The sequence below is a fragment of the Poecilia reticulata genome, chromosome 10 (genome assembly GCF_904066995.2).
Source record: "Poecilia reticulata chromosome 10, P_reticulata-male-v2, whole genome shotgun sequence".
Classification (NCBI taxonomy): Eukaryota; Metazoa; Chordata; class Actinopteri; order Cyprinodontiformes; family Poeciliidae; genus Poecilia; species Poecilia reticulata.
Window position 1 is genome coordinate 2,932,809 of NC_088839.1, and position 5,650 is coordinate 2,938,458.

A 5,650-nucleotide genomic window follows, 5' to 3' on the forward strand; every position below is an offset into this window, starting at 1 on the left:
TATGTAAAACTGGGTTAAAACCGGGTTACCCACAAAGAAAGCTATAGATACTAGTGGAAAGAAAACCAACTCTAGGAATATTATATGATCAGAGGAAGCTAAGTTATAGCTGCCGATTGTTGATGCGACCGGATTCCTTTGAACGATTAGCGGTAGGAATCGCTCCAGTTAGTGAGAACTGCTCTTTGTTTTTATGACTTTGCTTGGTAATGAATGATGCTCTGCTTTCAGATCAATACCTATTGTTGTTTTTATTTAATTAAAATCTATTAAATTAAATACAATAAATAAATACAATTGCTAGAAATGTGTTAATTATTTTTGTATTTAATGGTGCATAAAAGGATTTTTGTTTCTATTAAAGCAACTCAAGTCTATTTTTCTTTAATTGTGCTTCTAAATCACAAATATCCCTAAATGTTATTAATACACACACAAGACTTGGTAGTGTTAAGGAAGATTCTCTAAATTAGTTAAGTTTGGAAAAAAGTCTGGCTTTCTCTTCCTCTTGGATCCCAGGTTCTCCCGGTGAGCCACGTGTGGCCACAAGGAACACAACAATGCGTGTTGACGTCACAGAATTACAGAGTTTAATCCAGTAGGAGACAACGTATGAAATTACAACAGAAACTGCAGAACAACAGAGACATACATTCATTACCTGAGACAAAGAGGATAGAAAAAAGGCAAAGACTTGTCTTTGGAGAAAGCTGGTGCAAAAAAGCAAAATAAGGCAGCTTATCTGAGTTGGTACTCCTGCACACAAACTTTTTATAGTATAGGCGTGTTTTTCCTCTTTAATATATTCAAATAAGGCGTACCTCTGCTTGACCAACAGGAAGCTATCTTGGACACTCTGAGAAACTTAGAACTTCCCCCAATTTACTGCCAAGATCAAAGGCCATTTGCTCCTTCGTTTAAACAAAAGGAGAGGAGAGCTTGTCCTGGCCTCCTGCAGTTTTAAGGCTATCTGGGCAAAGAGAAACAGAGAAAAGTATTTCACAGATAGCTGTAAAATCTGGAATCTCTCTCGCTTTTCTCCCTACATAGATTCTCAGGAACAAAATTATTTTCTACATTGAATCAGTTAGGAATCAATGTTGACTCAACCATCATCTGAATGTGGATCTGCATGCATATTTGTGTTGATTTTACATTGAATCAATGTTGATTCAACACTCATTTGAACATGGATCTGCATGCATATTTTTGTTTATTCTACATTGAATCAGTTAGGAATCAATGTTGATTCAACCATCATTTGAATGTGGATCTGCATGCGTATTTGGGTTGATTTTATATTGAATTAAAGCTAAGGATTTAGGTACATTTTTAGGTCACATAGGTCTACATTCTAACATACCACAAACAGTTTCTTCACTGGTGTTAAACACACTATATTATTGGCAGATGATGGGTAAACTGTGTACAAAAGGTTAACAATGACAACATAGGTTTGATATAACATTTTATTTAAGAAAAGAGGGACAGATCTTTAAACATTTTTGACTCCTTTTTGACTGCCAGAATAACAGTCTATTGTCCACAGAAGAACAGAGTCCATGAGGTTAAAGTTTGTTCTGTATGAACCATGGAAACAGTACAAGTTGTGGTAACCCCAGTTTGACTCTGGTTGGCGTCACTGTGATTTCTTGCAATGTCGTCCTCTCGTTCTGGCGTGTAATGAAGCCACTTCTTGACAGTTTTACTGCAGTCCTCAAGAGTCAGATTTTGGTCAAACTGCAGAGCAATGGCTGAAAAACACAAAAATAAAAGTGAGGAAGGAGCCAATTCGAAAGATGATAAACATTTGAAAAGTTCTGAAAGACATTGAAAGACTAAACAATGTATTGGTTACAGGTCTGAGTACAAATGCAAACCATATAGTTCCCCATGTACACTCTGTTAAATTAATATGTATCTTAATGTTTACATATACAACTACATTTACCTATGAAGCTGCAGTCTAGTGTTGGATTTATGATGCTGCACTCATGTTAAAATGAGGGAATCAATATTTAAAATAAAGGCTGTTTATTAGAAAACCTAAAGACAAAACTGAAAGAGGATCTGGGTTTATTTAACACACCAGAGACAAATAAATAGAGCAAAAGGTGATTTATACTGTAGTTGGAAAAAGTATTTATACAGAATAAACTTCCATCAAATAGCTGGTTCAATCTTCCATCAACTACAAATATTTCCAAATAAGTTGATTAAATTCCTTAAAAAGTGTCTATATGCTGATAAAGATCCCACACAAGTAATAATAGTCAAGTTCAGTTTAACCAGTTACCAACCCAAGAATCAACATACTGAATCAGTCATTAGCAGGTTTAGTTCAGTGTTTCACCTGCCTTACATGTTTTAAGTGTTTCCCTTCTGTCTCACCTGGATTGAATCTGTGGATGACTAACAACCTTCTGCACTTCTTGATGTCTGCAGAAGGTCAGACGTCATCTAACTCAGCTGTTCTGGAACAGAGGCACATCTAAGCACATTATAATAAATTTTTTTTAAAACAAGTGATTACTATCACAACAATTTAAAACCCACTTGGAGCAGCCAGCCTTACACTTCCTTGTCCACCACATGATCTCCCAGACCAAACAATAGGCCACGCCCTATTTTAAAAACTCAAATCCCACTAAATCTTGCAGGATTTCTTACTTAGGCCTGGAGTGGTGGGTAGGATGAAAATAATACAAAAGGAGACATGACCTCAATTATTAAAAATATCTGTTTTGCCCTAAAATAACCAGGATTACAATAGGCACAAAACAATGCCCTTATTTTTCAATAAACACATTTAAGATCAAAGTAATATTGAAAAACTTACCATAAAACTGCTCAGAGGAGAATTCAATTCAGAAGCTGGTTGCATTCAAGCCAGCAGCAAAGTGGCTGTTTGGTTAGGACAAACCACTAGTGTAAAAATGGGGAGTCGGACTCCTTTTCCTGAAGATATTTAGATATAATACAAACTGTTATCATGAGTATTTTTAAAAGTAACTTTAATATATTTTTTTCTATTTTGTAATTAGATCTTGCATTTCTGTAACTACCCAGCAAGTAAAGCTGCTGCAAAGGCAGCTTTGCTTGCCTTTACATTCTGTTTAACATTTAATATCATATAAATGTACAAATGGATTAATACTTGACCTTTAAAAAAAAAGCTAAAAAGGCTTACCAGAAAGTCATTTCTGTCAATAAAACATAGCAAGTGTATAAAACAGAAACACAAAAAGGTACAAAAACGCAACTTGCTTATATTTTGCAATAAAGTAAAAAATATACCCTTTTAAGCTAACGCTAACAAAAGGCCTTTAATAATATTTAATACTCCAGACTGAGATGTATGCTGAGCTTGTTGACAGAGTTGGTTTTGCCCATGGATATTAAAAAAATGTGTTGCTTCTGGTTTTGGCTCAGATGTATTTAAAAAAAAAGCTGTTTCCTAAATTTCCTGGGGCCGCTGGCAAGCTGACTTCTTCAGAAAGGATCAAGCTCAAGAAAGAGAAAAGGAGTTTGCATCATTCCTTTAGTGTGAATGTTAGTAGGCGGTTTGAAAGCAGGAAAGAAGAGATGGTGGTGTAAGGTGGGGGTAGGGAGGAAGCCAGAGACAAAGAAAAACATAACAGAGGTAAGTTAAAAGGAGGGGAGACAAAGAAGAGAATACCTAAAGAGGAGGCAATGCTTCACAGATGTTAGACTTGCGGAAACAGTAAGAGCATCCATCTTTACTCAGAATACAGATATTCAGAGAACACACCACACACGTCTTTGATCTGTTTTCCTACCTCAACTGAGACAAATGGATTCATCTTTCACTGCTCCTCTTTACTTCTCAATAAACTGAAACAAAGCTGCAGTTTTTATAGGATTCCAATGCCCCAAATGGTATGAGTTTCCCCTCCTCTTCCTCAGTGTCTCCCCCTGCCTTTCTGTCTCTGGGGCAGCAGAATATTGATTCTTACTGTGAAACTCTCAGTTCAGAAACAGAAGACACTGACAGGCTCCAGCAGCGATCAAAACCTTCTGAGTCAAAGTTGATATACAAACATCTTCCGTTCAGCAAGAGACAAAAAGCAGTGAGCCATGTCCACTCTGGTGTTTTGGAGCATTTTGTCAGAGGTGGCTACACATTTACATCTAGTGACGACCACACACGCCAAGTCGCTGGAACGCTTCCAAACATTTGGTGTCGATTCTGCCCGTTGAAGCTAACAGCTTTCATTTTATTAACAATTATTCCTTCAATATACTTTCTTAAAAATCAGCTTTTTTTTCAGAAAAAATCCATTACTGTTGTCTGTAGTTTGGATTTCAAGCAGAAGAATGTGCCACTTGGTTTATCATAATAACAGAATAGAGATTTTATCTCCCCCAAGGCGAACAGGTTTTATTGTATGACTTCAAATAGATCTATATTTATCTGCCATTAACATTAAATACTGAACATGTCACATGTAAATATTACATAATGTTGAAGGGACCAGTTCATACCTTAAACACCTAATTTATACCAAACACTTGTTTTTAGTTAAACATTAAGAAACATAAATCACAAATGTACAATGAATATATAGTTACATTTGTACTCTCATTAATTTAATATAAATTTCTGAGGTCGTTCCTTATTTGAAGACGTATGGCAAGACAAAGCATAAAGTCACACTGTCCCTTGCCTTGACTGTGATATGTTTGATTTATCATTACCTTTTGCTTCTCTGATGTTACCAGCTGATATTTTTAGACTATTACTGAATGTGTGTGTGACTTCTGTCTCCACTGCCGTCAGACATTCTGGCTGGCTCGGTAACAAGTGTTTTCAACACACATTGCAGGTTAAATCAGAGTTTATAAATGAGTGTGGTGACAGTAAGACAGAAGAAATAATGTGTTTTATGGAACTAAGCTGTCTGTCTTTGCTGTGCTTCATCACTCTGCAGAACACAACAAAAGGCAGTTTAGAAAGTGGAGACATCTGTTAGAATATTGTGATATTTTTGGGTTTCCTTATGAATGATCTTCAGTAAACCATAGAAGACTCTTCCTTGCTTAGAGGGATTTCAAAATATCATTGTGTTGTTAGCAGAGGTGTGACCAAGTCACTGTGTTACAAGTCTCAAGTCTCTGTCCTCAAGTCAAGTCAAGTCTCAAGTCAAGACAGGCAAAAGTCGAGTCAAGTCTCAAGTCAGGAACCTTTAATTTCAAGTCATTTCGAGTCGTTTTTATTATTATTTTTTATATATATAATTTGCAAATATATGTAAAATTCAAATAATAGACCATTTGTTCTTTTTAAATCTGTATTTATCTCAAATGATAGAACATGTGCAGCTGAACACAAAGTATAAAAAACATTTTTAAATTGGACCTCTTTATAGCGCAGTTCTGTTAAACTTGATATTCAATAAAAAAAAGTTTTCAAAAAATGAAATAAGTATATATGAAGTTATCACAAGTAAACTCAGGAAGGTCTGGTGCATTTATTTTTCTGCTTTTATTTCTATGTTAGTTTCAGTCCTCCGTAAATATGGGCCAGATATTCTAAACACAACATTTATTTGGGACAGTCACTGTATTTGGTCTGTTTTAACAAATAAACCACATGAAAAAATCTAAATCATTGCAAATAAAGTGGAGT

The 5,650-nt window shown here is 35.5% G+C and overlaps 1 long non-coding RNA gene across 1 annotated transcript; it reads right to left on the minus strand.

Annotated features, from left to right (window-relative positions):
• Window positions 1-1,455: 1,455 nt before the first annotated feature.
• LOC145553224 (uncharacterized) lies at window positions 1,456-5,387 on the minus strand. The gene is made up of 2 exons (XR_014089536.1): window positions 2,392-5,387; window positions 1,456-1,754 (listed from the first exon to the last, which is right to left on the minus strand). It is a non-coding gene; the product is annotated as an uncharacterized LOC145553224 (long non-coding RNA).
• Between the last annotated feature and the right edge of the window lie 263 nt (window positions 5,388-5,650).